At 42.1% G+C, this 23,625-nt stretch overlaps 1 pseudogene; it reads right to left on the minus strand.

The window, feature by feature from the left end:
• The window catches only part of LOC146170712 (uncharacterized), a 32,831-nt pseudogene extending 13,156 nt beyond the window's left edge, over positions 1 to 19,675 (minus strand).
• Positions 19,676 to 23,625: the final 3,950 nt, after the last annotated feature.

The raw sequence follows: 23,625 nt of genomic DNA on the forward strand, positions 1-23,625 counted from the left end.
TTCGCCGGTGAGGTTGATGCCTTGGCCCTCCCTCGCTCCCCCCCCCCCCCCCCAAATTAAAAACGGCACAGCTAGTTTCACTGCCACCACCGCACTTTTAAGGTGTTCTTCCGCACTTGCCCGTGTTCTCCCTTTTCTATTCAGACATGGACATAACCACCCCATGGTCCATACTGCAAAGTGAATGCATGCATATTATCTATTTCATTATAGTGGCGAAATTATAAACGCTCTTGCAAAGTGTAATGATGTTGATTTTAGAAACTGTTTTAGTTCCGCTTTGGTATCAATGGACAATCGTCCCCTGATGCCTGAGCGACTCATGTTTTATGAATGCGCGCTTTCAGATTTCTGAACGGGAGCAGAGCTGTTACTCTACGTGTCACGCATGAAGGCTCTTGTGTACTGAGGTTCAGATGCCATGGCAGCATGACAATAATACGTTGGAGTGGTTTGGGCGTGCGATCTAGCATGTGGGGCGCTTCTTCAGTCAATGTCGCATCGCTGCGCTCATAATATCTTGCATTTGCTACCCAATAAATACGTTCTGTGAACAAGGAAGCACTGCAGCGCATTTTTGATATCATTACGCATTTGCGCAGTTGCAGGTGGATGGTTTCTTATTCAGGTAGGCGGGGGCAAATGAAAAGGGGGAGGGGGGTCTTTGCCTTCAATGGCATCTCACGGTGCACACGCGTTTTGCCTACCGCCTCCACCGAAACGCTTCCACCGCTGCTGAAGCCTCATCTCGTTCTAATGTGAAGACTCGTGTTGTCTTACTTCATAGAACCATAACATAAAGCTATAGCAGCACTGCTTCATCACATTCTGCTCTTGCGATTGAACTCGAGCAGCCTGTTTGGGGGCAGTTGACAAGATCCTGTTGAAGCATTAAAGAGCATGCTAGCTCATTAATTTCGCAGATTGTGCGATAGTATGCTTAGTCTTTTCACATTAATTTTATAGGCATTCGTGAAACCAGCTGTTTCTGTCACATGATGACCAAGTCATTTGAGTTGTTACGTATGACCTCACCAAAGTGTATAGTCATTTAGAGAATGCCTATTTGGTTAATAATGGGCCATGTTGTGCAGAATACTTCTTACATTATGGCTCATAGCCAGAATCTGAGCCCTTTTTATGTCAGAGATATCTGAAAGCTTGAGGAGTAAATAACATTATTATATAATATAGAACAGGACTTCACAAAATGAACTAAAACTGTCACTTCAAAATATTTTATGAATGCTGAATTTGGGAATACAGTTCCGAGGCCTTTAGTACTCCTGTGTGCAAATTGTACACCAACTTTTTCCAAATTCTCTGATTTGTGAAAAATGAATTGTCAACAAAAACTATGTAGTTCATGGCTTTCTTTTCAGGGACCTCAATGCACTACAACCATACAATGACTTATGACTATAGCCATCTTACTTGAGTTGCATGTTTTTTTTTCTATTGATGTCCGATACAGTATACCTTTGCTGGCATGTGATAATTGGCTGCAACTACTAAATAATTTGGTATAAAATATTTTATCTGAAGCTATTTCATTGGCATGAGCTGAGCAAAGGCTGGAATGTGAAAGGTATCTTTAGGTGATATGCAGCATGGAAAAACTGAAATATATATATGCCAAATTGTACATTATCATTCTGGCTCTTAAAGCAGGCTGGCTGAAAGCATTGTAGTGAATTGAGAGTATGCATTGGATATATACTGCAGCTTCTTTCCATGCCTTGTGACCTAAAATCCCATTTCACCTGTGCCTTTCTTCAGTTGTCACTAGTTGAAACCCACAGAGCATCAACAGGCATTCTACCTATAAATTATTTATTGGTAGTGCAGTAGTACGGAGGGTGTTATTTCTGCATACAAACTCATGACGCATCGTTTCAAAGACAAAAACACGCACGGCAAGTTTTGATGTATTATTTAAGAGGTAGCAATTATATTATCTGCTTAAACAGAGCCTTTACAAACTGTGTGCCACAAAAAAATGATAAAAATCAAATGACGATTTTTATCACTGCCTGCTCTTCACTTCAGCTTATATTAGCCAGTGTTTGATACCCAAATCCATGGTCATTTTCAAAGGCGATTGAGTCAATCGTCTTTGGGATTTTCAATTATGACGGAACTCAGATTTGTGGTGCTACTGCACGGCAAAACTCGAAGGCTTTTGAAAAAGTTATGGTATTTGGCATCAAACTTTTATGACACTGCTATCATTGTTTTCGGTTTCGCTTAAGGAACTAAAATATTTTCATATCTGCAAAATAAAATATAACTGTGACCTTTCTTTTAATGATTGCAGGTTTTTAGTTGTTAGTATAGAACAGTTTTTTTTAAATGCATTGACATTCATACGGCTGTGCTTTTCATTGTGGTTGCTTTTCTCAATGGCACAGGCTGCAGAAATGTCGTACAATGGTAGAGAGAAAGGAAATATTGTGCCTTAGAAAAGACTAATGCTACATATAAATTTTTCCGTACACTAATATTTTACAACCTAAATTAAAGGCATGAAATAATAATGCTTGTTCATGTTTATTTTTATTATACATGCACTGTACACGTGAGTGTGCACATGGCACTCCTCAGGTCAACACTAGCAACCTTGCGCAATGTTCAAAGGCCTTTGAGACTTCGATAGAGTTCTGAGATGTTCCATTCACTCAATAGACTATCAATGCAATGACCATTGGAAATGTTCATGTTGCAGTGTTCGAAGGCCTTCAAGTTACAGACAATCAGTTCGAGGGCCTTTGAAATGCCTGTGTGACAGCGATATATGTCTTATTACCTCTTCTAATTTTCAAAAATATTAAACAGTAAACAGCAACCATTTCGTAAAACAGTCAAAAAGTTCAAAACAGTTGACTGCTGGGCTAGTTGGTTTTCATTTATTGCAATGATATTGAGTTGAAAACACACAAACACTACTCATAGGATGAAACATGAGCAATACTCCCATAAAAAATGTCAGTAGTCGCATGAAATGGAAAAAGTCAAGGTATATATATGCTTGCAGACCTCAGCAGGGGCTACTGTACATTTATCTTAGAAATCAGCCTGCAGTGCATTTAACAGATCATGCAAAAAAGCTTATCTCCTTTTCATAGAGGGCAAGGAAACTGCCAATTACACAGTCATGTTCTGCTTTCCTGAGCCTCCATATTCACAAACAAAACTTATCTCATCACCTTGCGCCCTTAACAGGGGCTTAACATGCTTCAGGATACAAACTTATGCAGAAACTAATCTTTTTCACTATCTTAGCTTAACAATAAGTGAGCATTTCAAGGGGTGACGTGGGAGCTATCTTAAAGCGCTCCTTATGGCATCCAAGATGGCTACCCACTACGAAAGTTACTTGGCATTTATCGACTTCGTCACCCTCATAAAAAAAATTGAAAGCTACGTAGGTTGCCCATAAGTGAAAACATTATGATGCATATTCATTGACCGCACCAACCCAATGAAGGAGTACAAGGATCGTGACTTTCGATCTCCCAATTCTGCTTCTCGAAGCAGGCCATTCTGCAGCTGCTAGCAATGCTGCCGCTTCAATTGAATACAGATGAATGTGGTTGCCCAGCGCTGCCACTTCTTCAGTTGTTAGTGGCATTGCGCTTCTATGGCACCGGAACCTTTAATGTAATCAGTGGTGACCTCGTGAAAATTTTGCAACCCACAATGTCGCGAATCATTAAGTGCATTACTTTGATGATCGCTACAACAATGTTTCCGGCACTCATAAAACAGCCACACTCCACACAAGCAGCACAAGTAATGCAGGATTATTATACGATGGAAGTTTTTCCTGGAATGTTTGGGTGCCTAGACTGCACTGATGTCTGCATATAGAGTCCCGTAGGTGATGATGCCAAAGTATACAGGAGTAGAAAAGGATTCTTCTCGATCAACATAAGTTTGTGACAGGAAATAAACCCTAACAGAGATTAGTTTTTTTGTTGAGTTTACATTACTTGGAAAAACATGAATGCTTGTTCTTTTATCTCAAGATGCAGGGAAATGTCCTTTCAAAATATTTGCAATGATAATACAGATTCTCAGATGCTATATTTCATAGTGAGCCTCCTAATCGGTGTTAACATGTATAGCATTTACCTCAGTATTACTGAAGCTGGTTCTGTGTGACTTCCTCGTAATGAATCATTTGAATTCAAGCACTAGCAAAGAGTCCCATATCAGAAAGCTAGCAAATTAGCTATGTAGATTGCAATGTCGTTTTTGCCACAGAACTAGCAGTACTCACAGTACCTTGCATACAATTTTTTATGCAGCCAAGTAACTTATGCCTTTGTAAAATTATTCACTACTAGACAATGAACACAATTTCTTAGGTTATTGGCTTATGCTCCTTGTGTAGAGTGTGGCCTGTGGCTATCAATCGTGTCGAGGTATGTGTCTTGCCATAGAAGTAGACCAGAAATGAGCAGGTAGCAAAAGCATCTTCGTTTCATAAGTAGCCACTAACGTTGGCAAAAAGTTACTTCACTTTGTTGTTGGCAAACCAGGTCCCACATTTGAAACATTCACAAATATAGCTTGATTTCAGGTAACCAGCTTGAAAAGCAATTATTCACATCATGCAGCAATATTGTGAATGTTATTGATAAAGATTTCATAGATTTTCTGTGTTGAGAGTGGCTTGTTGCCATTAGCCATAATGAGATGTGCCTCTTACCCTAAATGTAGGCTCCAAATAGGCTAACAGCAAGACATCTTTGCTTCACAAGTAGCAACTGGACGTCAACAACAGTTCCTTCACTTTGTTGTTGGCAAACCAGGTGTCACACATTGGAAACCTTAAAACATAGAGCTCAACTTGAGCTAACCAGCTTGCAAACAAGTGTTCACATCATGCCGTAATATTGTGAATGTTATTCATAAAGATGTCATAGATTACGTTGAGTGTGCGTGTTACTGTTAGTTGAGCTCAGTTGGGTGCTCTTGCCCTAAATGTAGGCTGGAAATGGGATAATATCTAGGGCATCTTTGTTTCACAAGCAGCTACTGAACATTTACAATTTTTCCTTCACTTTGTTCTAGGCATAACAGGAGTCACACCTTTCTAACTTTAGAAACTATGGGTTGACTGGAGTTAACCAGCTTGCAAACATGTGTTTGCATTGTTAAATACTATTGTGAATGATATTGATGAGGATGTTGTCATACATTGTCTGCGTTAAGAGGGGCTTGTTACTGTTAGTCGTGTTGAGTTGTGGCTCTTGGCCAAAACGTAGGCGAGAAAAGGGCCAATTAAGGGTATCTGAGTTTCACAAGCAGCCACTGAATGTCGACAATAGTTCCTGCACTTTGTTTCAGGTAAACCTGGAGTCACACATTTAAAACTTTTGAAATTATAGCTCGACTTGAGCTAAACAGCTTGCAAACAAGTGTTCCCATACTGCATTTTTTCTCCGAATGTTATTGATAGTCATATCGTAGATTATCTGTGTTGAGAGTGGCATGTTACAGTTAGCCATGTTGAGTTGTGGCTCTTGCACTAAATGTAGGCTGAAAATGAGCCAGGAACAAGGGCATCTTTGTTTCACATGCAGGCACTGAACATCAACAACAGTTCTTTCTCTTTGTTGTTGGCAAACCAGGCATCACACATTTGAAACTTTCAAAGTTATAGCGTTACTTGAGTTAAGAAGCTTGTAAGTGTTCACATCGTGCCGAACTATAGTGAATGTTACTGATAAAGATGTTATCATATATTGTCGTCGTCAAGGATGGCTTGTTACGGTTAGCCATCTTGAGTTGTGGCTCTTGCACTGAATTTAGGCGGAAAATGGGCCAGTATCAAGGTCATCTTTGTTTTACAAGCAGCGACTTAACATCGATGATTGTTCTTTCCCTTTGTTCTAGGCAAAATAGGAGTACCTAATTTCTAACTTTAGAAATTAGAGGTTGGCTTGAGTTTACCAGTTTGGAAACAAGTGTTCACATTGTTAAATACCATTGTGAATGTTACTGATAAAGATGTTCACATAGATTGTCTGTGTCGAGGGGTGCTTTTACTGTAAGTGTTTTGACTTGTGGCTCTTAAACTAAATGTAGGCTGAAAATGAGCTAACAACAAGGGCATCTTAGTTTCACAAGCAGCCTCTGGACATGAAAAAATTCTGCTTCACATATTTGTTGGCAAACCAGGCATCACAAAACTGAAACCTCAGAAGTTATAGTGCGTGTTGAGTTAGCAAGCTTGTAAGTGTTCATATCGCGCAGTACAATTGTTAATGTTACTGATAAAGATGTTATCATTTATTGTTTTGTGGAGGGTGGCTTGTTACTGCTAGCCATGTTAAGCTGTGGCTCCTGCCCTAAATCTCGGCTGGAAATGGGCCAATACCAAGGGCATCTTTCTTTCATAAGCAGGGAATAAATGTCGACAATTTTTTCTTCACTTTGATTTAGGCAAAACAGGAGTCACAATGTTCTAACTTTACAAATTATAGCTTGACTTGAGTTAACCAGATCGGAAACAAGAGTTCACGTCGCATTGTACTATTGTGAATGTTATTGATAAATATGTTGTCATACATTGTCTGTGTGTAGACTGGTTTGTTGCCATTAGCTGTGTTGAGTTGTCTCTGTTACTCTACATGTAGGATGGAAATAGGCCAAAACCAAGGGCAACATTGTTTCACAAGCAACCACTGAATGTGGACTATGGTTCCTTCACTTTGTTCTAGGCAAAACAGGAATCACACATTTATAAGTTAGGAAATTATTACTTGACTTCAGCTCACCAGCTCGCAAACAAGTGTTCACATTCTGCAGTATTGTTGTGAATTTTATTGGTAAAGGTGTCATAGAGTGTCTGTGTTGAGAGTGACTTGTTGCATTTACCACATTGAGACGTGCCTCGTACCCCCAATGTTGACTTAAAATAGGCCAACAGCAAGGACATCTTTGTTTCACAAGCAGCCACTGGACATCAACAATAGGTGCTTCACCCTGTTTAAGTAAACCAGGTGCCACACATTTCTAACTTTATAAGTAATAGCTCGACTTGAGTTAACCAGCTTGTACATAGGTGTTCACATTGTGCAGTACTAGTGTGAATGTTATTCATAAAGATGCTGTCATAGATTGTGTGTGCTGAGAGTGGCTTGTTTTTGTTAGCCAAGTTCACTTGTAGCTCTTGCCTTATTGTAGGCTGGAAATGGGTTAGTATCAAGGGCATCATTGTTTCACAAGTAGTCACTGAACGACGACTATTGTTTGTTCACTTTATTCTAGGTAAAACAAAAGTCAATGATTTCTAACTTTAGAAATTATAGCTTAGCATGAATTAATTAGCTTGGAAACAAGTGTTCACATCGTTCAGTTTTGTTGTGAATGTTATTGAGAGATGTCATAGATATTAGGTGTTTAGTGTGTCTTCTTGCGGTTAGTCTCGCAAAACAGAAAAGACCGACATGGGGACTATGTGGAAATAAAATGACAATAATACACATTTCATGCTCATGTAAAATACTGGACAAGAAAAGAAAAATCACTTCCTACAATTATTCAACGAAAGCATTCCTTTCCATCCTTGCCTACTTCTAGGAGATGACTCACTTGTAAACACTACATGTGTTGTTTCATTCATTAATTAGTATATACTTTTTAACCCACGTTTCAGACCCATCACATGCATAACAAACTAAACCTCGCGATTGGCACATGATGGCCTTTGTAGCCTATTTGCCAATAAACCCCACTAAACTAACCAACTGCTATTTGTCTTGTTGAGTTGTTGCTCTTGCAGTAAATGTAGGCTAGAAATGAGCCATCAGCTAGGGCATCTTTGTTTCACACGCACCACTGGATATTCCAATATTTTCTTCACTTTCTTCCAAGCTAACCAGGCATCATACATTTCTTACTTTAGAAGTTTTTGCACGACTTCAGTTAACTAGCTTGTAACCAAGTGTTCACATCATGCAGTACTATTATGAATGCATTGATAAAGATGTCATAGATTGTGTGCATTGAGAGAGGCTTGTTACTGTTAGCCATATTGACTTCTGTCTCCTGCCCTGAATGTAGGCTGAAAATGGGACAATATCAAGGTCATCTTTGTTTCGCAAGCAGCCACTTAACATTGATGATTGTTATTTCGCTTTGTTCTACGCAAGACAGGAGTAATACATTTCTAACTTTAGAGTTTTTTGGTTGGTTCGAGTTTATCAGCTTGGAAACAAGTATTCACATCGTTAAATACTATTGTGAATGTTATTGATAAAGATGTTGTCATAGATTTTCTGTGTTGAGGGGGGCAAGTTACTGTAAGCCGTGTTGATTTGTGGCTCTTGCACTAAATTTAGGCTGCAGATGAGCCAACAGCAAGGGCATCTTAGTTTCACAAGCAGCCACTGGACATGAACAATTGTTGTTTCACATACTTGGTGGCAAACCAGGCATCACAAAATTGAAACATTCAAAGTTATAGTGCGAGTTGAGTTAGCAAGCTTGTAAGTGCTCACGTCGCGCAGTACAATTGTGAATGTTACTGATAAAGATGTTATCATATATTGTTTTGTCAAGGATGGCTTGTTACTGTTAGCCATGTTGAGCTGTTTCTCCTGCCCTAAATCTAGGCTGGAAATGGGCCAATACCAAGGGCATCTTTGTTTCATAAGCAACCAATAAATATCGACAATTTTTCTTCACTTTAATTTAGGCATAACAGGAGTCACAAAGTTCTAACTTTACAAATTATAGCTCGATTTGAGTTAACCAGATCGGAAACAAGAGCTCACGTCGCATTGTACTATTGTGAATGTTATTGATAAATATGTTGTCATAGATTGACTGTGTGTAGACCGGCTTCTTGCCATTAGCTGTGTTGAGTTGTGTCTGTTACTCTACATGTAGGATGGAAATAGGCCAAACCAAGGGCAACTTTGTTTCACAAGCAGCGACTGAATGTAGACTATTGTTCCTTCACTTTGTTCTAGGCAAAACAGGAATCACACATATATAAGGAAATTATTGCTTGACTTGAGCTCACTAGCTTGCAAACAAGTGTTCACATTCTGCAGTATTGTTGTGAATTTTATTGATAAAGATTTCAGAGAGTGTCTGTGTTGAGATTGACTTGTTGCCATTAGCCACTTTGAGACGTGCCTCAAACCCCTAATGTTGGCTTGAAATAGGCCAACAGCAAAAGCATCTATGTTTCCCAAGCAGCCACTGGACATCAACAATAGGTGCTTCGCATTGTTCTAAGTAAACTAGGTGCGACACATTTCTAAGTTTATAAGTAATAGCTCGACTTGAGTTAACCAGCTTGTACATAAGTGTTCACATTGTGCAGTACTAGTGTGAACGTTATTGATAAAGATGCTGTCATAGATTGTCTGTGCTGAGAGTGGCTTGTTACTGCTGGCCAAGTTCATTTGTATTTCTTGCCTTATTGTAGGCTGGAAATGGGCTAGTATCAAGGGCATCATTGTTTTACCAGTAGCCACTGAACGTCGATGATTGTTTCTTCAATTTGTTCTGGGTAAAACAAATGTCAAGGATTTCCAACTTTGGAAATTATAGCTCGACATGAGTTAACTAGCTTGGTAACAAGTGTTCACATCGTGAAGTTTTATTGTGAATGTTATTGATAGAGATGTCATAGATATTAGGTCTTTAGAGTGTCATCTTGCGTTATTCTCGCAAAACTGGAAAGACCGACATGAGGACTATGTGGAAAAGAGATGACAGTAATACACATTTTCAGTTAAGTCATTCAGTCGTATCCGACTCTTCGTGACCCTATCAACCATGCCACGCCACGCTTTCCGGTCTCTCACTATCTTCCTAACATCACACAACTTCATCTGCAGTGCTTCGAGGATGCCATCTAACCATCGCGTTCACTGCCTACCCCTTCTCCGGTGACCCTCATTCTTTCCCAACATCAAATCTTTCTCCAGCGACTCCTCTCTTCTCATCAGATGACCAAAGTAGCTGAGCTTTAACTTTAGAATTTGACCCTCCAATGAGCAGTCAGGGTTTATGGTCGACAATATCGACTGATTTGATCTTCTGGCAGTCCAAAGAACTCTCAAGAGTCTACGCCAGCACCACAATTCAAACGCGTCAATTCTTCAGCGGTCAGCCTTTTTCACAGTCCAACTCTCGCATCCATACATCACAACTGGAAAGACCATAGCACGAGTTATACGGATCTTGGTTGGCAGACTAATGTCTCTGCTCTTTACTAGGCTGTCAAGGCTAACCATTGCTCTCTTTAGGCTCATGCAAAAAACTGGACAAGATGAGAAAAAAACACTTCCCACAATTCTTCCACGAACTCATTCCTTTCCATCTTCGCCTACTTCTAGGAGATGACTCACTTATAAATACATCATGTGTTGTTTCATTCCTAAATGAGTTATAGATTTGTTAACCATCATTTTAGACCCATCACACGCATAACAAACTAAACCTCGTTCTTGGCGCATAATGGCCTTAGTAGCCGATTTTTCATTAAACCCCACTAAACTAACTGCTATTAGTCATGTTGAGTTGTCGCTCTTGCTGTAAAAGTAGTCTGGAAATGAGCCATCAGCTAGGGCATCTTTGTTTCACACGCAGCACTAGACACTGCAATGTTTCCTTCACTTTCTTCCAAGAAAACCAGGCATAAGACATTTCTAACTTTAGAAGTTCTTGCACGACTTGAGTTAACCTGCTTGTAAGCAAGTGTTCACATCGTGCAGCACTAATATGAATGTATTGATGAAGATGTCATAGATTGTCTGCATTGAGAGGGGCTTATTACTGTTAGCCATGTTGACTTCAGGCTCCTGCCATGAATGTAGCCTGAAAATGGGCCGATATAAAGGTCATCTTTGTTTCACAAACAGCCACTCAACATTGATAATTGCTCTGTCACTTTGTTCTAGGCAAAACAGGAGAAACACATATCTAACTTTAAAATTTTATGTTGACTTGAATTTACCAGCCTGGAAACAGGTGTTCACATCGTTAAATGCTATAGTGAATGTTATTGATAAAGATGTTGACATAGATTGTCTGTGTTGAGGGGGGCTTGTTACTGTAAGCCGTGTTAACTAGTGTCTCTTGCACCAAATGTTTTGTGATAATGAGCCAACAGCAACGGCCTCTTAGTTTCACAAGCAGCCGCTAAAAATCAATGATTGTTCTTTCACATTGTTCTAGACAGAACTGAAGTAACACATTTCTAACTTTAGAAATTATAGGTTGACTTGAGTTTACCAGCTTGGAAACAAGTGTTCACATCGTAAATACTATTGTGAATGTCATCGATATAGATGTTGACATAGATTGTCTGTGTTGAGGGTGGCTTGTTACTGTAAGCCGTTTTCACTTGTGGTTCTTGAAGGCTGAAAATTACCCAACAGCAAAGGCATCTTAGTTTCACAAGCAGTCACTGGACATTTACAATTGTTGCTTCACATAATTGTTGGCACATCAGGCATCACAAATTTGAAACTTTTGAAGTTATAGTTCGACTTGAATTAGCAAACTTGTAACTGTTCACACCATGCAGTACAATTGTGAATGTTACTGATGAAGATGTTAGCATATATTGTCGTTGTCGAGGGTGGCTTGTTACTGTTAGCCATGTTCAGTTGGGGCTCGTGCCCTAAATGTAGGCTGAAAATGGGCCAATATCAAGGGTGTCTTTCTTTCATAAGTAGCCAATAAATGTCGACAATTGTTCCTTCACATTGTTTTAGGCAAAACAAGAGTCACAAAGTTATAACTTTACAAATTACAGCTCAACTTGAGTTAACCAGATTGGCAACAAGTGTTCACATTGCAAAGTACTATTGTGAATGGTATTGATAAATATGTTGTCATAGATTGCCTGAGTGTAGACCGGCTTCTTGCCATTAGCTGTGTTGAGTTGAGTCTGTTACTATAGATGTAGGCTGGAAATAGGCCAATACCAAGGGCAACTTTGTTTCATAAGCAGCGACTGAATGTGGACAATTGTTCCTTCACTTTGTTCTAGGCAAAACAGGAATCACACATATATAAGTAAGGAAATTATCGCTCAACTTGAGCTAACCAGCTTGCAAATGAGTGTTTACACCCGGCAGTATTGTTGTGAATTTTATTGGTAAAGATGTCACTGAGTGACTGGGTTGAGAGTGACTTGTTGCCATTAGCCACGTTGAGATGTGCCTCTCAAACCCAATGTAGGCTGGAAATAGGCCAACACCAAGGGCATCTTTGTTTCACAAGCAGCCACTGGACATCAACAATAGTTGCTTAACGTTGGTCTGAGTTAACCAGGCGCTACACATTTCTAACTTTATAAGTAATAGCTCCACTTGAGTTAACCACCTTGTACATAAGTGTGCACATTGTGCAGTACTATTGTGAATGTTGTTGATAAAGATACTGTCATAGATTGCCTGCGCTGAGTGTGACTTGTTAGTGTTTGCGAACTTCACTTGTAGCTCTTGCTCTATTGTAGGCTGGAAATGGGCCAGTATCCAGGGACTCATTGTTTCACAAGTAGCCACTGAATATCAATGTTTGTTCCTTCACTTTGTTCTAGGTAAAACAATAGTCAATGATTTTTAACTTTAGAAATTATAGCTCGACATGAGTTAAATAGCTTGGAAACAAGTGTTCACATCGTGCAGTTTTATAGGGAATGTTATTGATAGAGATGTCATAGATATTAGGTGTTTAGAGTGTCTTCTTGCCGTTAGCCTCTCGAAACAGGAAAGACCGACATGGGGACTATGTGGAAAAGAGGTGAAAATACACATTTTATGCTCAGGCAAAAACTGAACAAAAGAAGAAATAACACTTCCCACAATTCATCAACGGACGCATTCCTTTCCATCCTCGCCTACTTCTAGGAGATGACTGACTTGTAACCACATCATGTGTTGTTTCATTCCTAAATGATTATAGATTTTTCATCCCACGTATCAGACCCCATCATACGCATAACAAACTAAACCTCACGCTTGGCGCATGATAGCCTTAGTAGCCTATATGCCATTAAACCCCACTAAACTAACCAACTGCGGTTTGTCTTGTTGAGTTGTTACTCTTGCAGTAAATGTAGGCTAGAAATGAGCCATCAGCTAGGGCATCTTTGTTTCACACGCACGGCTGGATATTGCAATATTTCCTTCACTTTCTTCCAAGCTAACCAGGCATCACACATTTCTTACTTTAGAATTTTTTGCACGACTTCAGTTAACTAGCTTGTAAACAAGTGTTCACATCGTGCAGTACTATTATGAATGTATTGATAAAGGTGTCATAGATTGCATTGAGAGGGGCTTGTTACTGTTAGCCATTATGACTTGTGGCTCCTGCCCTGAATGTAGACTGAAAATGGGCCAATATCAAGGTCATCTTTGTTTCTCAAGCAGCCACTTAACATTGATGATTGTTATTTAATTTTGTTCTAGGCAAAACAGGAGTGACACATTTATAACTTTAAAAATAATAGGTTGACTTGATTTTACCAGCTTGGAAACAAGTGTTCTAGGCAAAACAGGAGTGACACATTTCTAAATTTAAAAATTATAGGTTGACTTGAGTTTACCAGCTTGGAAACAAGTGTTCACACCGTTAAATACTATTGTGAATGTTATCGATAAAGATGTTGACATAGATTGTCTGTGTTGAGGGTGGCTTGTTACAGTAAGCCGTGTTGACTTGTGGCTCTTGAAGGCTGAAAATTACTTAACGGCAGGGGCATCCTAGTTTCACAAGGAGCCACTGGACATCAACAATTGTTGCTTCACATAAAATGTTGGCACATCAGGCATCACAAATTTGAAATTTCGAAGTTATAGTGCGACGTGAGTTAGCAAGCTTGTAAGTGTTCACATCGTGCAGTACAATTGTGAATGTTACTGATAAAGATGTTATCATATATTGTCGTTGTCGAGCGTGGCTTGTTACTGTTAGCCTTGTTGAGTTGTGGTTCGTGTCCTAAATCTAGGCTGGAAATGGATCCAATACCAAGGGCATCTTTGTTTCATAAGCAGCCAATAAATGTTGACAATTGTTCCTTCACTTTGTTTTATGCAAAACAGTAGTCACAAAGTTCTAACTTTACAACTTATAGCTCGACTTCAGTTAACCAGATTATAAACAAGCATTCACATCGCAAAGTACTATTGTGATTGTGAAGAAAAAGAAAGGGCTCGTTCCTAGACATTTCCTTGGTCGTTTTAAAAATGAAAAGGCAGGTGTGTATACTTAGGGCACGTCTACACATTAGTGTTCATGCAGACGTGTCACACAGTGGATAACTTATGATTTCGCTGCTTTTAGGGCAAAGCAGGGAGAGAGCGCACAATATCGGCAGAACAAGACACGTGAGGCGCGAACAGCCGGATAATCCTCCATCCTTTTCCCTTTGTATGCATACATACTCTTTCGATATGCCTCTCCAAGCTGTTTTTGTCAATTGTCAATATTTCTGAGTTCACAGAGAAGGGGAAAATTCGCTTTTTTTTTTGTTTCCACAAAGAGCTCTAGGTTTCTCAAAACCCTGTCATTCGGTTGGAAAGCAGGTCTTGCGGAAATGCTTCCAAAAGAATCTGCAAAATTTCGCACCTGAGCCTTGTCTTTCGTCGCTTCGCCTGCTATTTTGGCAGCCCAAGACACAATGCTACTCAGTACCTCCATTTCGCATCAGCGGAAGCGCTTTCGTATAGCCTAATAACTGCCAGGCGCCACTCGATTGCCGCACGTGCACAAAAAGCTAGCGGAGCGTCCGCTTCGGGAGCGTCCCGCCGTTTCACATTTCACCATCACACCAGGATTGCGGTGCTACCGTTGCGCTGCGAAACTTGAGCTTGGGTTTCCTATTAAAGCGCAATACCACTGATAACTGGAGGAGGGGCGGAATGGGGCAAACACGGTCATCTGTATTCGCTTGAAGCTGCAGCATTGTCATTAGCTCCAGAATGGCCTTCGTCGAGAAGTGGTATCCGGAGAGGAACTCGCCATCCGTCTACTCTTCCATTTGGTTTGTGCGCTCTCCAAATATGCGCCATAATATTGTCACATATGGGGAGCCTGTAGCTTTCAATTTTTCTTATGAGGGAGACGAAGTCAACGAATGCCTAGAAATTTTCATGGTGGGTAGCCATCTTGCATTTCATAGGGGCACATTAAGATATCTCCCACACGTCCTTTGGAAATGCTCACTTATCGTGAAGTTAAGATCACGAAAAAGTTCGGCTTTAGTATAAGTTTGGATTCTGAAACATGTTAGGCCACCATTAAGTTCACGAAGCAATGACATAAGTATCCCAATCAACCGCCAGACGTACATCGGACGTTCGGTGTACTTCCAGTTCTGGACATGCGGATATCCGTCGGAGATATCCCATGGATATCCGACGAGATTGGGATATTCGTCGGAGATCTGCGGATATCCAACGGACCTCCTACAGATCTTCGACGGATGTACAAAAATAATTATTTGAATCTCCCATGGAGCTCCGCGCCGTACATTCGCTGGCGTATATATTGAGGATATTCGGAAGTGATGGCTCCTCTACTTACAAGAAGCAATCTATAAATTACTGCAGGCAATTATTAAATCTGGCAGAGTCCATGCACTTATTCGAGTCCATGAAATGCTTGAAATTGGGCGTGCACCCCGAAGTATGTGGGATGCATGCCTCTACAAAGTAATAGCGGCCACAAAGTACGATACATCAGATTGATGGCAATTTTATTGATGAAATTAATGCTGCTTCCAGTCTTCAAGAGTTTTTCAATCTGGTCCTACCAGCACACCATTGGGAAAAACAGCATTCTTACAGCAGGACTTGTAGCCTAAATTGGGAGGATTCTCTAAAAACAAAACAAAAATATGCCAAAGCAAAGCACTTGTATTGAAAGGCAAAGCAATTTTTTATGTTCAACATACATTATTACGAACAATATTAGAGATACGCAACTCAGCATTTCTGGAAACTTTCCTCTACTCATCGATGCATCTCCATGGCTGTCAGGCTTGGACAAGTATTTGCAGTGCATATAGTCATTATCATCATCTGCCTGAATGCAAAGTGCAGAAGCCAAATTGAGCACCATGATTTGCAGCCAGGGATAATGAGGCTGAACACTTTCAAGATGGCATTTTTATTCTGTAGCAGATATTAGGCAAAATGTTTCATTCAGAAACTGATACTCCATTTCAGAAGATGTTAGCAGCCCTGTGAAAAGCAAGGGTGACCTGCGCCATTTAGTATCTTATGCACTATGATAGGAAATAGTGCTTATACATACCTCAACCCCCCCCCCCCTCTAATTGGTGGGGTCAACAGTAGGAGCGCACATATATGTTACAGCGTGCAGAGGTGAGAGGCGTCAGGGATTGTGCCAGGTCGCCCTGACCTTGGCAGTGCTGCAAACGGCTTCGAGATGGAGTATAGGAATTCGTAGAACATAAAGGAAAAATTCACACTGTTCATGTATCCAGATGTGACAGGCAGGTGTACAAGGAGCGCAGCATCCTGTACATACATATTCATGCATATTTTATCAAGGGTTGCCAGAATGAATAGTACAAAATTTTAAACATGAAAAAAGCTAGCAGTTACTAAACCAAGGAAAGAATAAAGGAGTATTTATACTTTCTAATTTTCAGCGTTGATCAACGAGGAAACAGTATTATTTTATGGCTGAAACTTGATTTATTAGAAGGCAAAAAAGAAAAAAGAAACAGATGCTGCCAGTAGGGTCCCGACCCACAACCTCATAAAGTTTAGCATGTTTAGCTGGAAGAGCAAGCCTATATATTTTCCACAATTCATAACCCATAAGCAACAAATTATTATTTCTCGAAGTGCAATATAGGTTTCGTCATTTTTATGGAGTTTAACACCCCAAAGTGACTCGGGCTATCACCATAGCGGAAGTCTCCGGAAATTTTGGCCTCCTGGGGTTCCTTACTATGTACTGACATTGCACAACACACAGGCACCTTGCTTCTTGCCTCCATTGAAAAGTAACCACTGCAATCTGAATTTCATCTGCGAAAAGATTGGTACTGATTAGTACATAATTTTACATCGATTGGAATACCTGGCGCAATAGATTTGTTGTGCATTCCCAACTGGTAACTTTCGGCTGCTGTGTGTCAACCACACATGAAAGCAATCTACTTTATCGCATTGATTTGTGATGCCAGATACAAATATCTTTTTGACGTTTCGCGCTGTGGACGAATGGGGTGCCATAATTCAATTGTTTAGCCTTATTGGGAAAGGAGAACAGTAGAGGGTCAGGCGTCTACGCAGATCAACAGATGGTTACCTTCCTCTTCTTCAACCTCTATTCAGGAGAACATCTTTTTGACATGTCCTTGCCCCCTTCTGTGCGCATGCCTAACAATATAATATACCTGAAATTTATTCTGCTCAGATTTATTAGCTGTTTATACTAACTGCCACTGCAGCTGCGAAAAGATCGGTACTGATTAGTATATAATGTTACATCGATTGGAATACCTGGCGCAATAGATTTGTTGTGCATTCCCAACTGGTAACTTTCGGCTGCTGTGTGTCAACCACACATGAAAGCAATCTACTTTATCGCATTGATTTGTGATGCCAGATAATAAGCCAGGGCCTAGCAAATGGGCGGCACTAGGGGAATGGCGATGAAACTACATCAGTGGCACCATCTAGCAACTGAAAAGTGCAATATTTTCGAAACCTGACAAAAGAAATCTGATATAGTAAACCTAATATTTTTCACGGCTTGGTGGAAATGGCCGATACCAGTGCGTTACAGTTACTTCCTTTCACTTATTGATGGTGCTTAAAAGAATTAAGTTCGAGAAACAAATGAGGTTCAACAAAGGAGCTCACTTGGCATCTTGGTGCAGTGAAAGCAATGTAAATGATACTGATACTTTTAAAGACATTCGTGCGGTATATGTAGGTTTGTGCATTCTGTCTTGGCGAATCTGCTGCTTTCCTTTTTGTTCCTTATACAAAGCGGGTCATCGTTTCAGAGCGTAATCAAGTAATCAAATTCCGCACCCCATCGTTGGTGTCTGATGCAGCGGCGTCGACATGGGCATTCTCCATTATTATACACATGTTCCTGCGATTTTCGAAGACAGTCTTTCTCATAGAGTCACTTTACAATGTTGTAACAGCACTGCGCGGTGTGTATAAGAGGAAGTGATCTAGACGGCCGGGGAATAGTGAGTGCAGGAGACCTGCGGTTTTCGCCGATCCACTTGCACACTAATGTTTTGCTATCGATGGCTGACTACGGTATTAAAGTTAGCGACCACACAATCACTGTTGGTACTATTCTTAATAAACCTGCCGGAAACTTCCTGTTTTGCTGAACTTAAAAACATGTTCCAAAACATGTTTCAAACCTACGAATGCGGTCACTCGCCTTTAAGACAGCGGCCGGGCGCGGCTGTCTTGAAGTAAAATGGGGCCCGCGGGCACCTTTACGATACTCTGAAAATTTTCTTGCGACTCCAGCCGGCGTGGAAGGGCAGTGCCTCCTGGAGTACAGTGGTACAGTGCCTGTAGCATCGCGCCGATTCCCACAGTATTCACATTGCTCATCCGTTTGACTGACTGACTGTGTGGTCGTATGTTTTCTTTTTTTTTTGCTTTTTGCATTCCTTTTTGTAAGTATTAATCTTGCAGGCCGTATTTTATAAGCTTTAAAAATAGCACCGTTTTTGGGAAGTGCGCTCATGTCTACAAATACCTTTTTGACGTTTCGCGCTGTGGACGAATGGGGTGCCATAATTCGATTGTTTAGCCTTATTGGGAAAGGAGAACAGAGAGGGTCAGACGTCTACGCAGACGCCCCACACTGCAGACAATGTATAAAGGAGGCACTGGGCCGGGTTGCCCACCTGGCACCTCCGCGCACAGCCCTCCTACGTCACCACGACATTGGCGTTCTTCGCGCTCTCATTGGCTGTTGCAGTCCGCCGCATTCAGTCTTGCAAAAAGTTCGACCGCCGTAAGTAATCACGTGTGCGCGGTCGCCATAGTGCTGAAAAAGGACAGCACCAATGCTTGTACCCCTTGCGTCAGTGTGAATTTCTCTTGGAACAGAAGGATTGAAGTGCCGGAAGATAAAATGTGATGTTAGGAAGAACTTCATTTGTCGGAAAGACGAGTCGCAGTCGGATGTCCCCTGGAATGAAGCATCTTTAAGTAGGAGGCACGTGAGCGGGTAGGCGACGTCTGCAAAACGAGGGATCAATTGTCAAAATATGAGTAAAGCCCAAAACACTGCGGAGCTTCTTCACATTTTGAGGTTGCTGAAGCGCAGCAACGGCTACAATCTCTTGTGGATCAGGCCGGACGCCATCACCATCGATGAGGCGACCAAGCACCAACGCCCGTCGCTCACCAAAAAGGTGCTTTTTTGAATTCTGAACGAGGTCAGCTTGGTGCAAGAAGTCCAACGAGAGCATTAGGTGGTCGTTATGCTCTTTGTATGTCCGGCCAAAAATGATGCATTGCCCGCATAGCACATACAGACCTCCCATTTCAGTCCGCCTGGTGTAGCGTCCATGAATCTCAAATGTCGCGGGTGCATTGCACAAACCGAAGGGCTTAACATTAAATTCGGACAGTCCATCGGGAGGGATGAAGGCGGTCTTCTCCATATTTGCTAGGTGCAATGGATCTGCCTGTATCCCCACTGCAGATCGACTGATGAAAAATGCAATGCTGAGTACAAGCAGTCAGTGACGTCATAAATGCGAGGAAGTGGGTAGATGTCTTTTAATGAATGAATTTAGGTGGCTGTTCTCTACACAAAATCGCCAGGTACCATCTTCTGCACAAGCATTACTAGGGCCACCAAATGACTACATGACTCTTGAATGACACCTTGTTTCAACATTTCACTTACTTGCTCATTTATCTTGCGTTCGGACGGTGCCACACGGTACAGCTTTTGACGAATTGGGTTCGCATATCCGGTTTCAATGCGATGCTTCGTGCGTGACCTGGGAAAGGAGCATGAACTGGCGGCCTTCGAGAAGTCAACAACGCATGAATACATCAATAGCAGTTCTTCCAAAGCTTCGCGATCTGTGACATGAATGGAATTAGTATACTAATTATACCACGCAGTTTAACGTGCACTGGGGATGCTGCGACATGCAGCTCTCGTACATTGGTAACAAAGGCCCTTGATATTTGCGCTTTTCCACTACAAGAGGCAAGCTTCATTTCCGGTGCTAATAGAACTGACTTCGTGGAGAAATTAAGGGTCAACATCGCGTGTAGCCCTGGGTTACCAACAACAAGCAATGAGGGACTAGAAGAGATGCCTTCGCGCAGTTGGAATAATTAGTTGTCATGGCCGCATAGCGAAAACATAAAACCGGAACGCGCTGCATAGACATTGGGGCACAACGGCATCGTCGCACACGTAAAGTGCGTCCTCACAAACAAAAGGTTCTTTGAACATCTCAGGCGGAAGGCAGTCGTCAACACTGATCGCGCCCGTGCGGCAGCCTATAGTTGCGCCCCACATGTGCAGAAAATCAATGACAAGAAATACATCATGCATGGATTGGGGTAGGATGATTAATTCCGCCGAAACTACAGCTCTTGCAGGAAACACCTAAATATTCAACAGGATACAACAAATCGCCACTAACACTGAAAATGTGCATTTTCGCCAGAAGAAAACGTGACTGGATGCCAAGTTTTAAACGGTAAACTCATAACCGAAATAGTTGCAGCCGTGTATACTAACGCCACTGTGAAAATACCGTGAACAAAAAATAGATCTTATTTTTTAGCATTGTCACAGAAGGAGGTATTTCTGCAATCGTTTCCATCGGCTTCACTGCCATCGGCCGCGGCGCCTAGTTTTCTTGATACGGTGGCGGTTTTCCGGATACGGCGATCACGACATGCGGGCGGCGGTGTAAGACTCCGGTCAGAAGACGGGGAATGGTTATGAACGCATCCGGGCTGAAACTGGCCGTGCGGAGGAGGCGGCCAGCATGAGGTGAGCCAACTGGTTGACCACTGGTCCTGCCTGGGAACGCTATTCGGTCATGCCGCGATGGGGCACGATGGCGGAATTGTCTTGAAATATGCGGAAGGGCTATAAAGTGCCAGCAAATGAAGGGGCGAGTGCTCATTGGAGTAGAGTCACGGGTCCTCTCGCCACTTTACCCAAGCCCGTACTCAGAGATTCATTGGATGATTGTTTATCGCTCATTCGCTCGTCTTGACGTTTGCTGATGGAAGGGTAGGTGATGCAACACCATTGTAGCACGGTGGTGTAGCGCGCCGCCTCCTGTCTCCTAGTTCGTGGAGCTGCAGTTTCGTGTTACTTGCGTCAATGCGAGTGTATAACCTTTGTAATTTCATTTGTCGTCTAAATCGTCGAACTACACTGGCGTGTCATCCCTTCCTGCATCACCGCTTGTATATATCCCTCGCAGACGCGGTTGTCATTTGCTTTATACAACTTCTGGATCCGGCGTCTCTCATAGCCTGAGTTGCTTTGAGACGTTAACCCCACAAGCCAACCAACCAACCAACTTCTGGATCCTTCGTATATGGGCTAGCGCCCATTCAGACAACGCGTTTCACATCTATGGCTTCGCGCATTCTTCAGACAACCGTGCGGCAAGTATTTTTCATGCCATTATGAATGCAAAATGGTACAGTTATTGTTTTGCGATACCCTAATTCACAGAAGACAAAACATTTCATTGCTTCCCTTGTGCTTTCGTGCAATCAGTACTAAAATACCAGTACACAGAATGTGCCTCTCACACTTCTGCTGTGCTGTGAGCCACATCGTATGTTTCCTGGTGGTCTCGTTGCGTGGTTTGTTGTCTGAATGGCCTTGTCAATTTATTCACTAAAAACATCACGGGCGGAGCTTTGTTGTAAAGTTTTCTCATTAAAACATACAGGATGTAGTACGCCCAACAATGACCACAATTGCACTTGAGCATATTCTGGCTTGCAGTCGACGCCCAAAGTAGTTCACTGTACCCAAAGCTACCGCGCGTTGTTCGCGAGGCTCGCACGGTCGCCAGGATCAAACGTGGGGGTATTTCGTTTCGCGGCGCTGTCGAGAGGTGGCGCTCCAATTTGAGTCTTTCTGCAAGGATGATAGAGAGAGGAGGAAAGCTTGATCAAAGCCGCGTCGGCGAGGAAAGGGAAACGGAGGACAAGAGTAAAGTGCGAAGCTGAGCGCGGGACGCGGGCTCAGCTTTCGCGTAGCAAACTCAGCCTATGCCGAATGCATTGCAGCGCGCCAGAGTAGGTGCTCCTCTCTTATCTTACTCCGTGGTTTAATATTTCAAGAAATTTGCACGCTACGCTATAAACAGAGACACAGCAAAGCAGGGAAACTGACAATATCTTCTAGAGGAGGGGTTGGTCCTGAAGGAAATCGATGACGGGATGTCGATAATAACCAAGGTGACACTAATCTGGAAACCTCGATGCTCACCTAGGTCTTCGCTGGCGAAGGTCGTTATGCTGATCAAGCTGCTCAAGAAACAGGGCTTGCAAAATGTTGCCACAACCATTCGTTGGAAGATTCAGGGTGTGCTGTATGAACAGAAGAAAACACTGGCCGAGATTGCAAATTGTAGGCGGGTTTGCACGGAAAAGATGGGCCAGAGGACGCTGGTGAGGTATGAAGGCCGTTGGGATTGAACCGGAGGAGTTCTTCACGAATCATTTGCAGATAGTCGTGGTAACGTCCGAGGAGACATGCTTGCCAATGCTGAAGACGGTTGTTTGTCATATTGGCCAGCCTTCCAAACTTAGGCGTATTCACGGGTTATGAGTACTTCGAATGTAAGGATGAGCCAGAGGACCACGGAGAAATAGAGAGATCATCATTGGCAATCAGAAATTTGTAAACATCATCTGCAATGCCCTTCAAAAGGTGCCTGACTTTGTCTTCCTCCGACATGCCAGAGTCGATGGTCTTACACAGTTTTAGGACCTCTCCGGTACATTTAGTGCAGGTCTCGCCGGGTAGTTGGGCATGATGGGTAAGGGGCGGTCAGGAAAACGACGTTGTGGAGCTGAGTGCCGGAGTCCCAACAGTCGTAACGGTTTACACCTCACCCCTTGGTAGTTGCGGAGTCAGCAGCCAACGTTCACGCCAGCTGCACCAGCGAAAGGGTGGGACTGCTCCCGGTATTATGGATAAAGGCAGGAAGCCACCCTACATGGAGTGGTGAAGAGCACAGAGCACTCAGGCGGCAGCGGCATGAAAACGTGTAGCGGCAAGAGTCCACATAGGAGCGCCTACGACGAGGCTCCAGGGGCACGCCGATGGCGAGGCGATGCCGCGGCATCTGAACCGCACTCTCCAGAAAAATATAACACCATAACGGCACTACGTAATGCAATGTTACTGATACCAAAGAACTAACTTGAACCAACTAACTTGAACCAAGGGTTACAAAATAATATATTTGAGGTAGGTCAGTGAAATCAGTTGCATAAAACTACCAGCCTGCTTGTGCACTACGGGCAATTTTTTGTTTCGCAATTACTTAATTGGCTAATTATGTTATTTTTTCTAATTTAATAAATATCGACTTTAACCAAACAT

Source organism: Amblyomma maculatum, unplaced genomic scaffold (genome assembly GCF_055883805.1).
Source record: "Amblyomma maculatum isolate TAMU_Amacu unplaced genomic scaffold, ASM5588380v1 scaffold_63, whole genome shotgun sequence".
Taxonomy (NCBI): Eukaryota; Metazoa; Arthropoda; class Arachnida; order Ixodida; family Ixodidae; genus Amblyomma; species Amblyomma maculatum.